Raw genomic sequence first — 21,771 nt, forward strand, 5'->3', positions numbered from 1 at the left:
ATACAAATAAAAGTCAATTAAATTACAGAAAGTTAGTAAGAGTTCCTGGGCTATAGAGTCACAAAAAATAAGGCTGAAATTTTAGCATAGCCATTCTAAATCCATAAACTTGCAAAAAATTCATTAACTTTTCAAGCCTCACTTTCTTCATCTATAAATCATATGTTAGAGGCAATAATGGAGTGGCTAAAAGTGTACATTCCTTTTGGGCAATTCTGATATGTTATCTGTATTTTAAAACATTGTATTTTTTAAAAATTTCTAGTTGACACATAGTTGTACATATTTATTGTATATACAATGATTTTTCAATACATGTATATGCAATGTGTAATGATCAATTTGGGGTAATCAGCGTATCTATCACTTCAAAAATTTATTTTTTTGTGTTGGAAATATTCAAAATTCTCTCTTCCAACTATTTGAAAATACACAATAAATTATTGTTAACTATAGTCACCCTACTATGCTGTAGGACACTAGCACTTAATCCTCTTCAGTGTAACTTATTTCCTTTAGCCAGCCTCTGTCTATTCCCCTTGCCACATCCCCTGTTCAGCCTCTAGTAACCACTATCCTACTCTCTACTTCTAAGCGATTAATTTTTTGAAATTCCACATACGAGTGAATACATGTAGCATTTATCTTCTTGTGCCTGGTTTATTTTGCTTAACATAATGCCCACCAAGCTCATTCCATGTCATCACAAATTACAAGATGTCTTTCTTTTTATAACTGGATATTATTCCATTGTGTATGTATACCACATTTTTAAAATTGATTTATCTGTTGATGGACACTTAAGTTGATTGAATGTCTTGGCTGCTGTGAATGGTGCTGCAATACTCATGGAAGTACAGATATCTCTTTAATATACTGATTTCCCTTCATTTGTATATATACCCAGTAGTCAGATGATTTACTAATCTAACTATGTTTAGTATTTTAAGAAATCTCCATACTGTTTGCCATATGGTTGTGCAAATTTACATTCTTCCCAATAGTGTATAAGAGTTCCCTTTTCTCTGCATTATTCACAGCATTTTTGAGGGGCAGGGGGTCAGTCTTTTAGATAATAGCTACTCTAACTGGGGAGACATATCTCACTGTTGTTATGATCTGATTTGCATTTTCCTGACGATTAGTGATATTTACAATGTTTTATTATACTTGTTGGCCATTTATACAATTTCATTGGGAAATATCTATTCAGATTATTTGCCCATTTTTAATTGTGTTTTTTGTGTTTTTTTTTTCCCCCTGTTGGGATATTTAAGTTCCTTGTGTATTCAGGATATTAATCCCTCATCAAATGAATAGTTTGCAAATATTTTCCCTCATTTTCCATATTGTCTCTGATGATTGTTTCCTTTGCTACACAGAGACTTTTTAGTTTGATATAATCACATTTTCATACTTTGATTTTTGTTGCCTATGCATTTGAGGTCTTATCCATGAAATCATTTGAGGTCTCATCCACGAAATCTTTTCCCACACCAATATCCTGAGGCATTTCTCCCATATTTTCTTCTAGAAGTTCTATAGTTTTAGGTCTTACATTTAAGTCTTTAATTCATTTTTATTTGATATAATTTTTTCCCTCTTTCCTTGAGAGAAGGGATCTAGTTTTATTCTTCTACATATGGATATCTAGTCCTCCCAGTATCATTTTTTGAAAAGATTGTCCTTTCTTCACTGTGTGTTCTTGGTGCCTTTGCCAAAAATCAGTTAGCTGTAAATACGTGAATTTATTTCTGGGTTCTCTATTCTGTTCTTTTGATCTATATGTTTTTGTTTATGCCAGTACCATGCATGTTGTTTTATTTACTATATAGCTTTATAATGTATTTAAAAGTCAGGTATTGTGATCACCAGACACATCTAGTGTCTAGTGACACTTTTGTTTAGAATTGTTTTGAGTATTTGAAGTGTTTTATGGTTCCATACAAATTTCATGACTTTTTTTCTTACTTCTGTGAAAAATGTCATTGGTATTTTGAAAGGGATTAGCTTCAATCTATAGATCACTTGGGTAATAAGGTCATTTTAACAATCTTAATTTTTCCAAACCATGAACAAGAGATCACTCTCTGTTTTGTGTGTATTCTTTTCAATTTTCTGCAGGAATGTTTTATAATGTTTATTGTAGAGATCTTTAACTTCCTAGGTTAAATTTATTTCTGAGTATTTTTTGCAGTTATTGTAAATTGGATTGCCTTCTTGATTTCTTTCCTGATATTTTGTTATTGATGTACAGAAATTCTCCTGATTTTGTATGTTGATTTTGTGTCCTCAACTTTACTGAACTCATTTATCCGTTCTAGGAATTTTTTGGTAGAATTTTTAGGTTTTTCTGTACAAAAGAACATGTCTGCTGGAAACAGGGACAATTTGACTGCCTCCTTTTTAATTTAAACACTATTTATTTCTCTTCCCTAATTATTCTAGGACTTCGAATACTATGTTGACTGAGAGTGATGAAAATGAGAATTCTTTTGGTTTTCCAGTTTTAGAGGGAAAGCTTTCAACTTTTCCCCATTAAGGACGATAGCTATGGGTTTGCCATGTATTGTTGTAATATTTATGAGATTCATTCCTTCTATGCCTAATTTGTGGAGTGTTTTATTATAAAAGGATGCCGAATTTTATCAAATGCTTTTTCCATGTCTATTGAGTTGATCACATGGTTTTTCTTCTTTATTCTTTTGATGTTATGTTTTTTGTTTATTGATTTGCATATGTTAAACCATCCTTGCATCTCTGGGATAATTCAAACTTGATTATGATATATAATCCTTTTGATGTGGTGTTGGATTTAGATTTCTAGTACTTTGTGGAGGATTTTTGCATCATGTTTTTTGGGTATGTTAGCCTGTAGATTCCTTATTTTTGTTCTTATCTGGTTTTGTTATCAGGGTTATAGTAGCCTCCCAGAATGAGTTTGGAAGAATTTCCTCCCCTTCATATTTCAGAATAGTTTGAGAATAGTTTCTAATTATTATTTAAAAGTTTTATAGAGAAATGCGAGTCAAAACCACAGTGAGATACCATCTCATGCCAGTCAAGATGGCTAATATTAAAAAGTCAAAAAATAACAGATACTGGCCGCTGCAGACAAAAAGAAATACTTATACACTACGAATGGGAATGTAAACCAGTTCAGCCACAGTGAAATCAAATTAATTTCTCAAAGAACGTAAAACAGAACAACCGTTCAACTCAGCAGTATTATTGCTGGGTATTCACTCAAAGGAATATAAATAATTCTAGCACAAAAACACACGTTTTTTCATATATTCATCACAGTACTGTTCACAATAGAAAAGACATGAAATCAACCTAGATGTCCACCAACAGTGGACTGGATAAATAAAATGTGATACATATACACCATGGAATAGTATGCAGTTATACAAAAGAATTAAATCTTGTTCTGTGAAGCAACATAGATGAAGCTTGAGGTCATTATCTTAAGTGAATTAATGCAGGAACAGAAAACCAAATACAATATGTTCTCTCTTATAAGTGGGAGACAAACACTGAGTACACATGGACACAAAGTAAGTAGCAACAGACACGGGCCCTACTTGAATGTGGAGGGTGGGAGGAGGGTGAGGACAAAAAAAAAAAAAAAAAGAAAAGCTACATCTGAGTACTATGCTCATTACCTGGTGAAAAATATAATCTGTACACTAAACACCTACAACACACAATTTACCTATGTAAGAAACCTACACATGTACCCTCTGAACCTAAAATAAAAGTTGAACAAAGTATATTTGTAGATAAATATAGAGATGATTGTGGTCATACACATATACATAGATTTGTAAGTATATGTAGACTGCTAGCTCTTTTGACTGAGATAGCCTAAAAGTAGGGACATACCAGGAACAATGAGCATATTTTGTATCTAGATCGCAGTTTTTGAAGAAAAGAATCAAAATTAATGTTTGATTCTAAGGCTGAGGAAGGAACATACATTATGACCCGTAAAATAAGAAACATTAAAAAACACAGACGAGGCAACTGGAAAGAGATCCTTATCCAAGGCTAAATAATCTGATCAACAAATTAAATAGCTAGAGTACTGGCTTATAACAAAAATAACAAAATAAACATCTATAATTTCTTGTGTTGTAAACAAATAATGGATTAAATAAATGTGAGTAAAAGGCAAGATTTCTTTTCAGAAGATTTCCAAATAATAAATGTATAAACAATTAGAGAAAGAGAAATACCATCAGAACACTACAGTAACAACTGTTGTAGCCAATTCCAGTGATTTTGTGGAATGGTGAGTAAAATGTTAAGACACAAAATACGTGCATACCTTCAAAACATTTCACCAAAAATAATTCTAATTAGTATAGTGGTTTTAACATCTGCCTCTAAATTATTTGACAATTCTCCCTTCAGGAGGTGGAGATGAGTTTATTTCCCTTAAGTGTGATTTGAATTTATTAACTTGCTTCCCATAAAGTAAGTATGGGAATGGAAAATAGTGACTATGTTATGGCACACGTCACCTTAACTAGTCGATCAAGGTTAATGTCACCATGTTTAAGTCATGTTAACAGCATATTGACATTACATATGATGTGATAAAGTCACCTATGGTACTCTTCCTCAAATCCATAACCCCAATATACCTTAAATAAACACAAATCAACGGGCAATGTACAAAATATCTGGGAAGAAATCTTCAGAAGATTCAAGGTCATAACAACAATAAAAGGGGATAAAAAACTGTCACAGATTGGAGGTAACTGAGATGGCATGTCAGTAAAATGCAAAGTAGTGTCCTAGATTTGATCCTCAAATTGAATAAACACCAGTAAAAAGTGTGGGGATATCCAAATGCTGCCCGTACTTTGATGTTCTTTGATTATACAAGGTGTTAACATCAAGGGAAGCCAGATAAAGTGTACAGAAAATTCTGCATTACATTTTTATGTCTTCTATAAATCAAAAATTATTTCAAAGAAAGTAATTTTAAAACAGCATGTATACATGTGCTTTTTTGAGCTAAATTACACTGAGTTCACACTTTTGCATACTTAAATTGATAATTCAAGAGTCAGCACTCATTGAAATTTACAAAAATGGCTTTTCATTAGATTTTAAATATACTTTGATTTTCCTTATTTAAATAAAATTTTCTGCAATGCAAAAGACATTTCCTTTAATAGTACTATTTTAATTTTTAGACTAAGGTGTATCCAGCAGAAAATCTTTATCACATAAAATTATGGGACGATTCCTAATACTACCTGGAATAATCAGACTTTGCACCAATGTTTTATATTTACACAATAATACAAATTACTGCAGAAGGCAGACTTATTTTTTATTTTAAAGGGCAGAACCTTCACCTTTGAAGAAATGCAGAAAGAGATGACAATGAAAGGTGGTTTCTGAAATCCCTTCTATCAAGATATTGTATAATACACCTTCTAAAATGAAACATTTCTGAGAGTAAAAGGAAAAACTGACACAAGAGTCTTTCAGTGCCGCTTCACCAGTCAGAAATCTCTGCAGCCAGCACCCCTGCCTGGGCATTGCTGGGCTCTGGGCTTGCCACTGGGCTCACTCCACCCACCTGGCCTGGTGGACTGCACTCAGCTTGCGCCTGGCCCTGATCCTGCACTCACATGTAACCCACATTCAGCCCACGTCTGAACCTGGCATGCTGCGACCTGCTTCCACTTTGAGCGGTGGAGGCTGGTTGAGAGGAATGTGGTGGCACCCGAAACTTTGGAGATGTCAGCAACTGTGGAACCCCAAGAGGTGTTATGGCTCCCACTCAGGGAGTCCTAAGGCCTGAGCCCTCAAGGACTGTTGCAGCTCTCCTCCTTCCTACCACCTGCAGTGTGGGTAATGGTGGGGGCATGTTACAGTTCGTTTGTGTTACAGCTCATGTTTGTTCCAACTGCCTGCAGCACAGTGAATAGGGGCATGTTGTAGCTCTGGCTGAGAGTTGCCAGGTCTGGTCTCACAAAGGGGTCACAACTTTTCCCTCCCATAGTCCAGTGAACGAGAGCGTGTGGTACCCAGAGGCTTTTTCTCCCACAGTGCTCAGTGAATGTGAAGACGGGTTAAGGTGTTACAGCTTCTTTTGCACCTGCCATTCAGTGGGTTTCGGGCTCTTGTGTCCAAGAAGAATGAAGTATGCGGACACCAGAGAGTGAGCAAGGAGATGAAGAATTTTATTGAGTGACAGAAAAGCTCTCCACAATGAGAGGAGACCCTAACTGGGTAGCCATCTCTGTGAGAGGGGGATTGAAAGCAGAAAGCTCAACATGTGGCTGAGTCCAGGGCTTTTTATGTGCTCAGAATGGGGGCGAGGCTGCTGATTGGTCCATAGGCATTCCTAGATAAAGCACCATTTGATTGGCAAAAGGCTTCAAGGAAGTTTTCACTCTGGGCATGCACTCTACCTGGAACTGGTAGCTCAGTTTTCAGGCTTTAAATTGTCTTTGGTTTGATGGTCGGGTTTCATGGGGACCCACCCCTATCAGCCTAGAAATTTGTCTCTTGCCATTATTAAAACTATCAATTATCTAAACATCAGGTATAAAGCTAAACTATCACAGGCAGACTAAAAAACATGTCTCACAATTTTCATAACAGAACATAATTTTTAATTGCTTGCTTTCTCTAATCTGATCTAGAAGATAATGTAACCCCAAGTAAACTTTTGAATTATTAGGAATATATATTCCATTTTATATGTCTATTTCACAGAACATTAGACTCAACACATATAACGTTTTATAGATATTAATATAATATGAATACATATATTTCTATATACATTATATACAACCATCTGATCTTTGGCAAACCTGACAAAAACAATAAATGGGGAAAGGATTCCCTATTTAATAAATGGTGCTGGGAAAACTGACTAGCCATACGTAGAAAGCCAAAACTGGATCCCTTCCTTACACCTTATACAAAATTAATTCAAGATGGATTAAAAACTTAAATGTCAGACCGAAAAGCATAAAAACCCTAGAAGAAAACCTAGGAAATACTATTCAGGGTATAGGCATGGGCAAGGACTTCAAGACTAAAATACCAAAAGCACCGGCAACAAAACCCAAAATGACCAAATAGGATCTAACTAAACTAAAGAGTTTTCTGCACAACAAAAGAAACTACCATCAGAGTGAACAGGCCAAACCTACAGTATGGGAGAAAATTTTTGCATTTATTCATCTGACAAAGGCTTAATATCCAGGAATCTACAAAGAACTTAATCATTTTTAAGAAAAAATCAAAAAACCCCATCAAAAAGTGGGCAAAGGATTATGAATGGACACTCTCTCACAAAGAAAGCATTTGCGTCAACAGACACATGAAAAAATGCTTCATATCACTAGCCATCAGAGAAATGCAAATCAAACCCAGTGAGATGCATGGTCCCACCAGTTAGAATGGCGATCATTAAAAAGTCAGGAACAGGCAACGTGCTGGAGAGGGATGTGGGAAAATAGGAACACTTTTACACTGTTCTGGTGGGACTGTGTAAATAGTTCAACCATTGTGGAAGACAGTTGTGGCGATTCCTCAAGGATCTAGGAACTAGAAATTACCATTTACTGACCCAGCCATCCCATTCTGGCATATACCCAAAGGATTATAAATCATGCTGCTATAAAGATAACATGCACCATAATTTATTGCGGCACTATTCACAATAGCAAGCTTTGGAACCAACACAGATGTCATCAGATGATAGGGACTGATTAAGAAAATGTGGCACACTATATACACCATGGAATACTATGACCATAAAAAAGGAATGAATTACATGTCCTTTGTAGGGGACATGGATGAAGCTGGAAAACCATCATTCTGCTATGACAAGACAGAAAACCAAACACCGCATGTTCTCATTCATAGGTGGGAACTGAAAAATGAGAACACTTGTTAACAGGGTGGGGAACATCACACATTGGGGCCTGTCATCGGGTGGGAGTGGGTGGGGGGATAGCATTAGGAGATATACCTAATGTAAATGACGAGTTAAGGGGTGCAGCACACCAACATGGCACATGCATACATATGTAACAAACCTGCAGGTTGTGCAAATGTACCCTAGAACTTAAAGTATAATAATAATAATAATAAAAGAACTGACATTCTCACCAGTTTGATACGTTCAGGTACATAACAAAGGTGCAGAATACAATAATGTGGTTTTCATTTTAAAAAGAAAATTCTTGCCCCCTGAGGGCGCGCGGAGACCAGGGGCTGCCTGAGGCCCAGGGCAGTTGGCCTAGGGCTAGAGTCCCAGGGCGGTCTGTCCAGGGTGGGCGGTTGGGGACTGACGTGTGGGGAGGGGGGCGGCCGTATGTGGGGTGGGGGCGGGACCTGGCCTGGCCCCGGGAAGGGAGGAGTCCCGGCGGCTCCTAGGACTTTTGCTCCCACAAGCCCTGCCTCGGAGGCCGGGTAGCTGGTCCAGGAGCAGCCCAGACCATTTGAGTTGCCGCCCCGCCGGGACTCCTGCGCTCCCCAGAACGATGGGACGCGGGGCTCTGCAGCCGCCAGAAGAACACGGCGCCCTGGACGCTCTCTGGCTGCTGCCAGTGCGTCATGGGCTGGGTGCCGGTGCTCTTCCTCACCTTCACGGTCATTTGGTCTCACTACGCGTTTGTGGTGGAGCTGTGCTTGTTTACTATTTTTGGAGATGAAGAAAATGGAAAGACCGTGTTTTCTCTTATGGCTTTGCATCTGTTCTTTGTTATGTTTGTATGGTCCTAATGGATGACAATTTTCATATCTCCCGCTTCCCCCTCCGAAGAGTTCTACTTGTCCAATTCTGAAAAGGAACGCTATGGAAAAGAATTCAGCGAAGAAAGACAACAAGAAATTTTGAGAAGAGCAGCAAGAGCTTTACCTATCTACACCACGTCAGTTTCAAAAACTATCAGATACTGTGGAAAATGTCAGCTGATTAAACCTGATCCGGCTCATCACTGCTCAGCATGTGACTCATGTATTCTTAAGATGGATCATTACTGTCTTTGGGTAATAAGTATGCTGGATTTTCTAATTACAAATTATTCCTGCTTTTTTTTTAATTGTATTCTCTATTATATTGCCTTTTCATGGCTGTAACAGTTTTAGAGTACTTTATAAAATTTTGGAGGAATGAACTGACAGATCCGCGTGCAAAATTCCACGTCCTTTTTCTTTTCTTTGTGTCTGCAGTGTTCTTCATCAGCGTCCTCTCACTTTTCAGCTACCATTGCTGGCTAGTTGGAAACAATAGAACAATAATAGATTCATTCTGTGCACCCACATTTTCATATGGACCTAATGGAAATGGTTTCTGTCTTGGATACAATAAAAATTGGAGACAAGTCCTTTGGTGATGTAAATAAATATTGGCTACTTCCAATATTTTCAAGGTTGGGTGATGGTTGCCGTTTCCAACTTGCCTTATGTGGGTGGATCCAGAACAAGCTTCTGTTACAAACCAGAAAGAGTATGCCAGAAGTGGCTCAAATCAGCCTTTTCCTTTCAAATAGCTTAGTGAATCCAAAAACCTCTTGTTGGACAATGAATTTTTCACTCAGTGGCTAGAGAATGGAGCTGAAGAATGCATCGTCATACCAGGTGTATGAAAACATTATAGACTGATATTTTCAATTTCATTTGCAAGAAAATGATGAATAGAATGAAATAATTGAAGTATAAGAGAAGTTATATTTTTTAAAAAACAAAGCCTTTGTACAGTTCCTGGGATCCACAGCAGCACTACTCCAGAGCAAGATGATGCCTTAATCTTAAGTGTCGATTTGTGCAGCACTGACTTAGCGCTACAAAACTGACTTAATGTTATTCTGGAAAACATACTTACCTGTTATGAGATGCTATAGTAATGAGCTATCATCACATTTTAACATGTATATGTATTTTTTGATACCTGAATTGCATGATTAGAATTGTGAGTATCCATGTAAATTTTCACTACAAAAACACAAGCTTAAAAACTTGTCTTAAGTAAAGTACATCTAGGGCAAATGGTGGCTGAAAGTGAATATATCCAAATTACCATTGCTTGTACTGTATAAGGAAAACTGCTTTTTTAAATTGGGTATTTGCTAATTTATAATCACTATTTTATACTTTTCAACATTTTAAATAACATTTTTATTGTTGGCTCTAACAGAAGGATTCAGATATCTAAATATCATTTAGAACATAGAACACTTTGGTCTAATTCATCGAAAGCTTAGTTATAAGCATTAATACAACCACGTAGTGGAGCATGTACTCAAGACTTAAAGGGAACTTGGCAGTGTGAGAAATATTTTGGTTTCTCTCTGCTTTCTATGACTTTTTTGGTTGAACTTTGAGGGGTATGTACATGGGCAGAGAAACACAGAGGTACATATACTGGAGAAATACTGGACACAGTAGGAAGAGGTGTAAGTGTTCAGAAGAAAAGATAAGAGGACTATTGTAATCTGTTAAAAAAATAGTTTGAGTTTTAATGGTAGTTAGAATAAAGTATGCTGTTGATGTGACTTTCAAATTTCAGTGTAGGTAATGACCAAAATTACTTTGAAACGTTTACAGTAATTCTGCAACAGCTTAAACAGTNGAGAAACACAGAGGTACATATACTGGAGAAATACTGGACACAGTAGGAAGAGGTGTAAGTGTTCAGAAGAAAAGATAAGAGGACTATTGTAATCTGTTAAAAAAATAGTTTGAGTTTTAATGGTAGTTAGAATAAAGTATGCTGTTGATGTGACTTTCAAATTTCAGTGTAGGTAATGACCAAAAATTACTTTGAAACGTTTACAGTAATTCTGCAACAGCTTAAACAGTGACTTTAAATGCAATTCAAACTAGGCAAAAAAAAAAAAAAAAAAAAAAAAAAAAAAACTTTAGGATAAGTTTTCCTCCTGGCTGTCAGTTATTCTAACCTGAGTGGTTATTTAACATCCCCAGTCTCTGAGAAGTGGATTCTCCTCTTAGATGCACAATCTTAAGTCTGACTTCCTAAAAGCAACCAACCCCTTTAGAACTAGATGCATTTCTCCTTTTTCCTTTTAGAATCTAATCTAAGTCACAGGAGTTGTTGCATTAACTTCAAAGAAAAGTACAGAATAAGCAATGTAGAAATGTTATTCCTCATGTATACTTTTTAGTTAGACACACACACACTCCAAAATAACTGATTGCTTCCAGTTAGTGAGGTGGAGATGAATCTTAGCAGTATCTGTGAGTAGTACAGGTTGAAGTTTCTTGTCTGTAAAATGGGACTGCAGGGGAGGATGTGTTATGAATGAGTTGGACTGGATGACTTCTAACATTCTGCGATGCCTAATTTTGCAAAATCACTTTTCATTCACCCAATAATTTTTTTTTTTTTTTGGACAGAATCTTGCTTTGTCTCCTGGCCTGGAGTGTAGTGGCTCTATCTCTGGTCGCTGCAGTCTCCGCCTCCCGGGTTTGAGAGATTCTCCTGCCTCAGCCTCCCGAGGGGCTGGGATTGCCAGCTCATGCCACCATGCCCAGCTAATTTTTACATTTTTGGTAGACAAGGTTTTGCCGTGTTGGCCAGACTGGTCTCAAACCCCAGCCTCAGGTGGTCCGCCCGCCTTGGTCTCCTGAGGTGCTGAGATTGCAGGCGTGAGCCACCACGCCTGGCCCCAGCACATTTTTTTGGAGTACCTTCTATATGCTAAACAATACATGAGGGATAGCTCTATTATTTCCTACTACAAGCATAAATTTTACGGTTGCTACTGTAGATTTCTAATTTGCAAGACTGGTCTAATTTCCATCAGCCACACTAATGTTAGATTTTAAAAGGAGGTAACTTTTTTTCTCTTTGAACTAAAGGAGTGAGTTAACTTTGAAAACATAGTTTGGAATACTATAGAATGGATTCTTCTACCTTTGTTTCAACTCCTTAGTCTTAATAGTCTTGAGTCTAGAAAACTAGAATGAGAGTTAAGAGATACCAATTGTTGCTGGGCACGGTGGCTCATGCTTGTGATCTCAGCACTCTGGGGGATTGAGGCTGGTGGATCACCTGGGATCAGGGGTTTGAGACTAGCCTGGCCAGGATGGCAGAACCCCATCTCTACTAAAAAAATACAAAACAAAAACCCAAAAAACAAAATAAAAAAAAATGTCCAGGCATAGTGGCACACGCCTGTGGTCCCAGCTGCTTAGGAGGCAGAAGCGGGAGAGTCGCTTGAACCCGGGAAGCGGAGGTTGCAGTGAGCCAAAATTGTGTCACTGCGCTTCAACGTGGGCGCCAAAAGTGAAACTCCATCTAAAATAAATAAATACATAAAAATAAATCAGTTACCAACTGAAAAACATAACTTCAGTTTGGCGGTTTGCATAGTATAAGGAGATAAATGTTTAAACACATTTGACTACTTTTAGAAATGTTCTTCTGGTACATTTTGTGAGTATTTCTACATTCAGTTCAAAAGAGTTGCATGCACCTTGCAAACAGCCGAGGAAGCTTCATTTGTTCTTCATTATTATGCACTTTCTTGGTATTGTAGTCTTTCTCAGTTCGTTTAATTTTTGTTATTTAACATCATCTTTAATAGCAAAGCAAATATCTTTTAGGAAATTTTCAGTTAAGGCCTTTGAATGATTTATTTTTGATTTAATTTACAGCCAGCATTTTGTCACATTCTAAATAATATTTAGCTGAACTTACTTATACGTATTAACGACCATTCTATCAAGGGCCTATAAGTGGTGTGGGAAACAGGGAAAGGTTGCCTTCTTGGTGTCTCAATCGGTATTGATTATTGTTATCAACTATTTGGGGAGAAAAATAAAAATGAAGCCCTGTAAACTTTTATCAGTACTATCTTTGGTCCTTCGAACACTTGAACATTTGTGATGACACTTAAGAAAAATAAAGTTGAAGTTCAGGTCTTACCATTGCCATTAAAAACAAATTAGACAGGAGACTTAGTTTATCTGGGAACAAATTTACTTAAATATTTAGTACCTGAAACTACGCCAAACCAAAGAGCAGCTGCAGAACATTAGTTATTTTAAATGAACAAGTTTACAAAGTTTATTTTCATCTTTGCATAAGAATGATTTTTTAAAAACTATTTTTACATATTAGTGGTTATGAGTCAATGTGTCATGAGTTAATTTAACTGTGAGGTGGTTTAAATCAAATATGCAATGTTTACTTGAATTGTATTTCTATTAGAAAGCAGATTTGGACTATGTTTACAGGACTGTTTAAGGGTTATCGCTAAAGCAGATGTATATTAAGGGCTTAGATTTAGGATCTACATATTCAGGGCATTGAATAGCAGTAACTTACAAATAAGGTTTGTTTACCTTTTGTTCTAGGGACTAGCACTGCTATCAGTGGAAAGTATTTTTAACTAATCTGTTATTAAGAAAGTAATATTTTTGCGTTTCAGCCAACAAAGACTGTATCTAATAATCTGTTAGAAACAGATAACATATGTCTGAGATCCATATGTTTCCTATGATCTAAACTGTATTTTCCAATTTAAATTAAAAATACAGATTCAGAAAGATTCATATTTTTTCTAATGACTTCATTCTATATTATTTTGTTGGATTGCAGAAAGAAGCAAGGAATTGTACTTGTATTAAAAGATAAAGAAAGCTATTAGGTATATTTGTACATGAGTGCAAATGAATCTATGCCTGTTTAATAGAAAAGATGGAAACTATTTTAAAGTGAGCTTTAATACACTTTAATATAAACAATCTTGAAGTACAGTTTAGTTTGGTTGTGTTTACCTAGAAAGTACCATAAGCCTTGTATTTGTTCTCATTTGTATAATCCTAGCCCATGACTTAATGTTGACGATTTGCTTTGTCTTTTGGATGACCTAACCTACGTTAACATGTACACAGAACATTTTAGAATTTTTTCAAAAATAATAATGAATCACTTTATCAATAAACAAAGTTTAAAAAAAAGAAAATTTGCTGAAAATCTGACTTATGGATTTTCTGTGAAACCAAAATCTTTGTATTGCTACAGCTCACTCTGAGAGTGACAAGATAAAAAATAATAATAAAATAAAATTTGCTGACAAAACTGACTTACTGATTTTCTGTGAAACCAAAATCTTCGGATGGCTACAGCTTGCTCTGACTGAGAGAGACACTAATCACCTTGGGTTTTGTAAAAGAGCAAGTTGAAATCAAAACATTGGGTATCTGAATTTGTCCTACACAGATTTATGAGTTGTTTTTTATTTTTAAGATTAAATATTATGTATTGTTGATTGTACTTAGGAAAAGGTCACTTTTATAATTTAATCCCACAGATAAATGTATATCTGTTACTGAAGGGAAAACTAAAGTATCATTAAGTATTCTCAAAATTAAAATATACTGTCAATTTCTAAATAATGACAATAGTAAATATAATGTTTCCTTTCTATTTTTCACTTCATCCTCTGATAATGAATGAAAAAGAAGACAGCTTTAGAAATATAGGACAGAGATTTTCTGTTGACGAAACAGGAAAGTTCTACAAAGGGACAGTCATTTGTGGTTCTAGGGCAGAAAATATGTAACAAAGAACACAATCTAATATATAAACACATGAAGACCAGCCTTAAGACAACTATTTGTTCCATCCTTATTTAAGTTCATTTGTTGATATATCTTGGCAAACCTATTTCAAAAGCACCTGATATTTATTCACACACTATATGAGATTTCTGGCATCTCTGTATCACATACATTGCTTACTATTGTGGACCTTCTTTTTAAGCTAGTGATTCTAATTAGAAGAATGTGAGCATGCACATGTAGCAGAGAATGAGGCTAGTAGCAGAGCAGAATAAGCCTACATGTTATAGCTATTGTGGCAAGAGCAAAAGAAAACAACAAAAAATGCTACATTTCTTTGAATAAATGCTCTGACTTAACAATAATGTATGCATGCCTTTATAATCTTAGATATATTTATTAGCTAGCTGAAAACTTGACCAAGTCTCTGAGAAGAATTTGATGAAGATAATGGATTTGTTTTTAAACACATTTACATTAAAGTTTTGAATTTATAGAAAAATTAGGAAGGTAGTGCAAAACATTCCTATATGTCTTGAACCTAATTTTCCCTATTATCAACAACTTATATAAGAATGATTAATTTATTGTTACAAATAATAGACTGATATTGATATATCCTTGTTAACTAAAGCCCATAGGTTATTCTGATTTCCTCAATTTATAAATAATGTTCTTTTCCTTTTATGGTATCGCATTTAGGTTAACAATTCCACTGAGTTGTCATGTTTCTTTCGGTTTCTCTTGCCTGTGACAGTTTTTTAGACTGTCTTTGTTTTTGATGATCTTGAGAGTGGTGAGAAGTGATATTCTGAGGAGTAGTAAGATATTTTGTAGGATACCTTTCTATAGAATCTATTGTTTTTCTCAAGGTTTGACTGGAGTTACAGATTTTGGAGAGCAGGACCAAATGTAAAAGTGTTTTCATCACTTCATATTAAGGGTACATATTATCAGTAGGTTTTTCAGCATTGATGTTAACCTTGATGGCATGTTTAAGCTAGTGTTTGTCGGGTTTCTCCACTATAAACTTACATTTTCTAACTCTTTTTATATTGTACTCTTTGAAACCACTATGCACAGCCTACACTTAAGAACTAGAGATTTGTTCTCCCTTTCATTGGAGGAAATGTCTACGTTATTTAGAATTCTGCTACACAGGAGACATGTATCTTCTCCAATTATTAATTTGATTTGATCTCTTATTATAGCAACATGAACTCATGGTTATTTGTTTTGTATAACTGATATTTTTAGATTTTTTTAAAATTTTACCTTTTCAGAATGTCATATAATTGCAATCATAGTACGTATACTCTTTTTTTATTTTTACATTGACTTGTTTCGCTTGACAATATTCATTTTAGGTTCACTCAGGTCTTTTTATGGCTTGATAACTCACTTCACTTCATTGCTGAATAATTCTCCTGTATATGAACATACAATTTGTGTATTCATTCATACTCCTGTGTATGAACAATACAATTTGTATATTCATTCACTTATTAAAATATTTTGGATTCTTCTCATTTGCAATGATTATGAATAAAAGTGTTATAAATATCAGGTTTTGTATAGACGTACATTTTCAAATCGGTTAATATCTAGGAACATGACTGTCAGATCTCCTCTTCAGCTATGTTTAGCTTTACAAGAAATCTTCAAAATGTTTTCCAAAGGGGTTGTGCCATCTGACAGTCCTACCAGCAGTGAAAGAGAGTTCCTGTTGTTCCACATCATCACCAACATTTAGTGTTGTTAGTCTTTGGATTTTGATGTTTTAAATCAATGTGTAGTACTAGCTTATTGTTGCTTTCATTTGCAACAATGTAATTTTATCTAATGACAAATGGTATTGAGCATCTTTTCACAATTATTTTCTTTGATAAAGTATGTTTACAGCTTTTACCTATTTTTAAATTTGGACTTTTTTCCTCATTGTTGCATTTTAGCATTCTTTGTATAATTTAAATGCAATTATTTTATCATACATAGATTTTTCATATATGTTCTCCAAGTGAGTTACTTGTCTTCCAATTCTCTTAACAGTATCTTTCACAGAGCAGAAGTTTTTAATTTTAAAATGTCCAACGTATTTTTCTGTAATTACTTTGTTTTGCTGTTTTATCTAAAACTTGTCACCAAAACTGTGGTCAACTTGGCTTTCTCCTGTTTTCTTTTGGAAGTTTTATATTTTGTCATTTTACATTTTGTTCTATGATCCAATCTTTGTTCAGTTTTACAAGAGGTTTAAGGACAATGTTGAGATTCATAGCTTTGCATATAAAAAAGTTTAATTTTTTTCTTGTGGAAAAATTTAGTTTTATAGCCCCATTGCTAAAACTTCTATCTTTTCTCATTGAATTGCCTTGATCTTTTCTGAAAGATCAATTCACCTTATTTATGTGAGCCATGTATTCTGTTCCATTGATCCGTATGTCTATGCTTTCACCAATACCATATTATCTAGATTATGGTAGCCTTATAATAAATGTTTTCCACATGTCACGTGATCTCAGCTATGATTATTTTTTGTAACATATTGCTCCAGTTTGGGAGATTAAGGGGATTCTGTGTGACTTCAATTAACTGATGTGCCCAAGAAAATTCATTGATTTTTCAATTTGTTTGTCTTCTTCTTCTTTTTTTTTCTTTTTCTTTCTTTTTTTTTTTTTTTTGTCAAGAACATGGGAGTGGTTACTGTTAGGTTTTTTACATACCAAAGCTTAAATTGAAAGTGTTACAACTTTCAGCTATATTATACACACATAATTTGTATATTATATAATAATAAAAATTTGATAACAATTGTCTACCAAGTCCTCATTGAAAAAGCAAAGAAAGCTTAAGGGAACTAAATTTTTTTCCCACATAAGAAATTCTAAATTAATTGGGATAAAGAAATAGTATGCTCATTTATAATTTATGCTAAATTTTCTATAGGTACAAAAATTACCAGTTTTCAAATTCATCTTGATATTATCAGGTATTTACTATGTTGATTATTGTACTAAAAAAAAGAGTGATTATTGTACTTAAAACAGAATGCTACTCAATTTTAGAGCCATAAAAAGGGATAGCTTAAGTAAAAAAGTAGTTCCCATTTTTTTTCAACAATTGGTAAAATAAGACCACCTTCTCTTTGTGCCTGCTTCAGTATACTTGTAAAATAAAGAACGGATAGCTTTTCCATTGTAGGACTAATTTCAAGGAAATCAACTAGGTAAGCTGGTCTTAAGTTATGTTTCCCATAGAAAATATATTTTCAAAGTTGTTAATATATTAGATATTAGTTTTGATTGATTTGTTATAGAAAAAAACAATTTCTATGTCATCACAGAGATATGCAGAGTAAATAATTTAATCATTTATTTAATATATTTGCCAAAAAGGTTTATATAAAACTTTTCTGCCAAAAGGTTTATATAACACTTTTTGCCAAAAGGTTTGTATAAATTGATTATGATCTTAGAAAATTCATGAATTTTGTCTATGTATTAGTCATCTATAGATTTTAGTAGAAAAGTAACATAAGCAAAGGAGTTTCTTCTTGACATTTTTTATACTGCAAAATATTTACTTACATTTTGAGAGGTCATTTATATTTCTGAACTTGATTGTGCATGCTAATTATTTAATTATAATTTATTTTAACTGGACATTTATCAAATGCATACAATTATGTGCGAATTTAGGACTACCTAAATACAGGTACCTAAAGTATGTACCTAAAATATGTACCTAGAGTACATATGAACTTTTAAATTTTGAACTAAGCTATTTAAAAGTAACATTAAATATATATCATAGAAAAAGAGGAAGAAGAAAATTGACTTTTTAAATAATGAGACTTTTTAAAAACAATTATAATGCAAAATTTACCTTAATTCACCTTTCTTGTCTCTGTGCACATTACAGAAATAATACATATCTTTTGATCCCAGGAAAATTCCACTTAGTGACTAGATAGGCTAGCTGGCCTTTCTGAATGTTGATTATTTCCTCTGTGGAAGCAACGAAGATATACTTAATCTACCAAAATTATGAAGGATTGTCTAGATGAAAACTTGAGATATATTCTAGCTCTAAGAAAATAACTTATCTGTTCTATTATATTATCTTTTCAGAGGACACAAATCGCCATTGATGGAAAAAAATATATTTTTCTGTTTGGGTTCTAGAAAAGTGTTTGTTGTTGTTGTTGTTGTTGTTGTTGTTGTTTTCCTAGCAGCTGCAAAAGTAGCAAAATATTTGCTTTCTATTTGTCTCAAAAATTTTTGGCTTTCAGAATTTTAATTTAGATTAACCACTTGTCATTTTCATATCAATCTTCTTTGGGTGTTTGAAGTAAATATTCCAGAACCCTGTATATTTTTTATCCTCTGTATTGAATTTATTATCTCTACTTATTCTGATTGCTTTAGATGTCTATTCAGAAGATATTTTTAAAATGAACTTTCTTGTTTCCTTCCATCTTAACAATTTGAAGGCTTATTGGTTCAGTTATGTAACTAAAATGCAGTTTTGGTGTTAATAATTCAGGCCATAAGTAAATTGAATATATAACTTTTATCTTGGATAGATAATTGATATAAATGTTTTCAAAAATATATCAGTAATGAAACATAAATTTATAAAATATTTAACCAATTATTCCCTTAACATCACATTTGTTGAGGGAACTACACCTTGATGTGTTTATGCATTTTTAAACTACTAAAACTTAATTTCATACATTTAGTGGAAGCTTTTGGTTAATATTAATGCCGAAGTAAAGCCAGACACAGAAAGGCAAACCACATGGTCTCACTTATTTCTGGGAGCTAAAAATTAAGCCAGTTGAACTCATGGAGATAGAGAGTAAAACAGTGGTTACCAGAGGATGGGAAAGGTAGTATGGGGAACAGGTATTGGGGATGGTTATTGAGTACAAAAATATAGTAAGAATGAATAAGATCTAGTATTTGATATCACAATAGCATGCCTATAGTCAACAATAATTTATTGTACATTTAAAAATAACTCAAAGAGTAGAACGAGAATGTTTGTAACACAAACAAATGATAAATACTTGACATGATGAATACCCAATTTACCCTGATGTGATTATTACATATTGTATGCTTGTATCAAAATATCTCATGTACTCCATTAACATATACACCTACTATGTAATCCCCAAAATTAAAAATTATAATAAATACCTGAATAAAATCGATAAATACAACCTTAAGAGAATTTTTTTTTACAATGGAATTCTGAAAGCAAAGTTGATTCTTCAACTTACACTTTCAGGTAATAATTTTCAGTAGTGCCTTACTCAGGCCAACTGGAAGCCTTTTTCAAACCACAGGAGCTCTCACTGTTTCAGGAGTCACTCTCTGTGAGTTCGCTTTGCCTTTGGATCGCTGTGGGGGAGAGAGGTTTTGAAACAGAATGAATGAATAAGCAAACATATTCTAAGGAATGTAGACGTTTGTGTCTTGGCATGGCAAAAACAATGTTCTTTTAAATTTGTCTCTCTACATGAATACTCTGACTAGTTTTGTAAGTGCACGTTTACAGTTTTCTTTTTCAACCACCCAAGGGCTTACACACTTTGAGGCTTTATACTGATAAATTACAGCAAGCCTTTCTTATAACAAAACATGTCTGTCTTTAGAACTTCATAAGAGCTTCTGATATATGTAGTGGATTAACATTCTTATTTTATAGAGTCAAAAAGAAAGTGGTTGTTATCAATAGCTATTTTCCTGTTCTAATATTTCTTTGCTATTATAATAGTACAGCCTGCATTGACACTTGAACCAAGAAGCCTGTAACTGGCCGGTGAATGTGCCATTAATTTTTGTTCCACATTCAATGACAATGAAGTGCCCAATATGCATGAAACTACAATTCTCATAAAATGACTTGAAAATATGAAAAATTTCTAGCTCTCTTAAGACTCTTGTTTGAGAACCTATTCTAATAACCACTTACATGTAATCAGATGGACTTCATGCAACCTCATCTTGTAAATGGACCATGTGAATGTTTTCCTATTATTGCTGCCATAGCTCACAGACTATATAAGAATTGCTAGTCATTCTGCCCTGAAACAAATTACTATTCTAACAATAGAAATCTCAATGGCCTTCACATAAGTCATGGCTTTATAATGTGAAGACTGACATAAGAACTGCTTGGGGGGCATAGAATTCACCCATTAAACTGTCTTTGCTAAATTTGCCTCTGAGCTGTTTTCTGTAGATAAATAAATAGGGAAAATTGCTGCAAAAAAAGTAATTTGGGGTCTACTGTATCAGTCATGGAGCAGGGTATGCTAACATTTTTTAAAAGTATGAAATATGAATATTATATGTGCATATATGTATGTATATGTATAAAGTGTTTATGTAGGAATGTTAAATATGCATATATGCATATACCTAAATGAATAAGCATATATGCATATATACATATGTATATATGTACATATAAATGTGTATATATAAATAAATGTCTCCAAAAGGTCACCATTCAGGTTAGTCAGTTCTAGATAAGATTCATTACATTTATGCTCTGAGTAATGATATTGAAAGTACTTCATTTACATTTTGACCATTTTAGAGTAAGACAAATCTCAGAATCTAAGAGTTAAAACATATCAGAATCTAAGAGTTAAAACATATCTGGAAACTGAGAGATGCTTTTCTTGGCTGGCACGTGGATCTATTTAAAATCATGAGATAATAATTGTTGAATGAGATCTGTATATAAGTATTGCATTAGGTTTGAGAGGAAAGAAGCACCTCATTAGTTTTACATATAAGATGGATAGCAAAATCTAAAGTAATAAAATAAGCACACACAGAGATACACACACACACACAATATATATTTTGAAAAAGACATGGTAAATATCTTGCAACGTAATTGAGGTTTTTGCCATCGAAAGAAATGGCCAAAATGCAATTACTTTTGCACCAACCTAATAATTATTTTGACATGTTGATATTACGCATTAGATAATCTAAATAGTAACTTGTAAAAAAATTATGGAATAAAGATTTCAGCAAAACAGGCATAAAGAAAATAAACCATACAACACTTCTCAGCAATACTCAAATTTTAAAATTTTTCCCCAAATTTTTATTTGCGTATGTGTGATCTATGGAAAATGTACCCACATTTAATCAACATAATGAA

At 34.1% G+C, this 21,771-nt stretch overlaps 1 pseudogene; it reads left to right on the top strand.

Annotated features, from left to right (window-relative positions):
• Positions 1-8,574: 8,574 nt before the first annotated feature.
• On the top strand, positions 8,575-9,638 carry LOC108521516 (probable palmitoyltransferase ZDHHC20; annotated as a pseudogene).
• Positions 9,639-21,771: the final 12,133 nt, after the last annotated feature.

This window comes from Rhinopithecus bieti, unplaced genomic scaffold, assembly GCF_001698545.2.
Source record: "Rhinopithecus bieti isolate Rb0 unplaced genomic scaffold, ASM169854v2 scaffold_61955, whole genome shotgun sequence".
Classification (NCBI taxonomy): domain Eukaryota; kingdom Metazoa; phylum Chordata; class Mammalia; order Primates; family Cercopithecidae; genus Rhinopithecus; species Rhinopithecus bieti.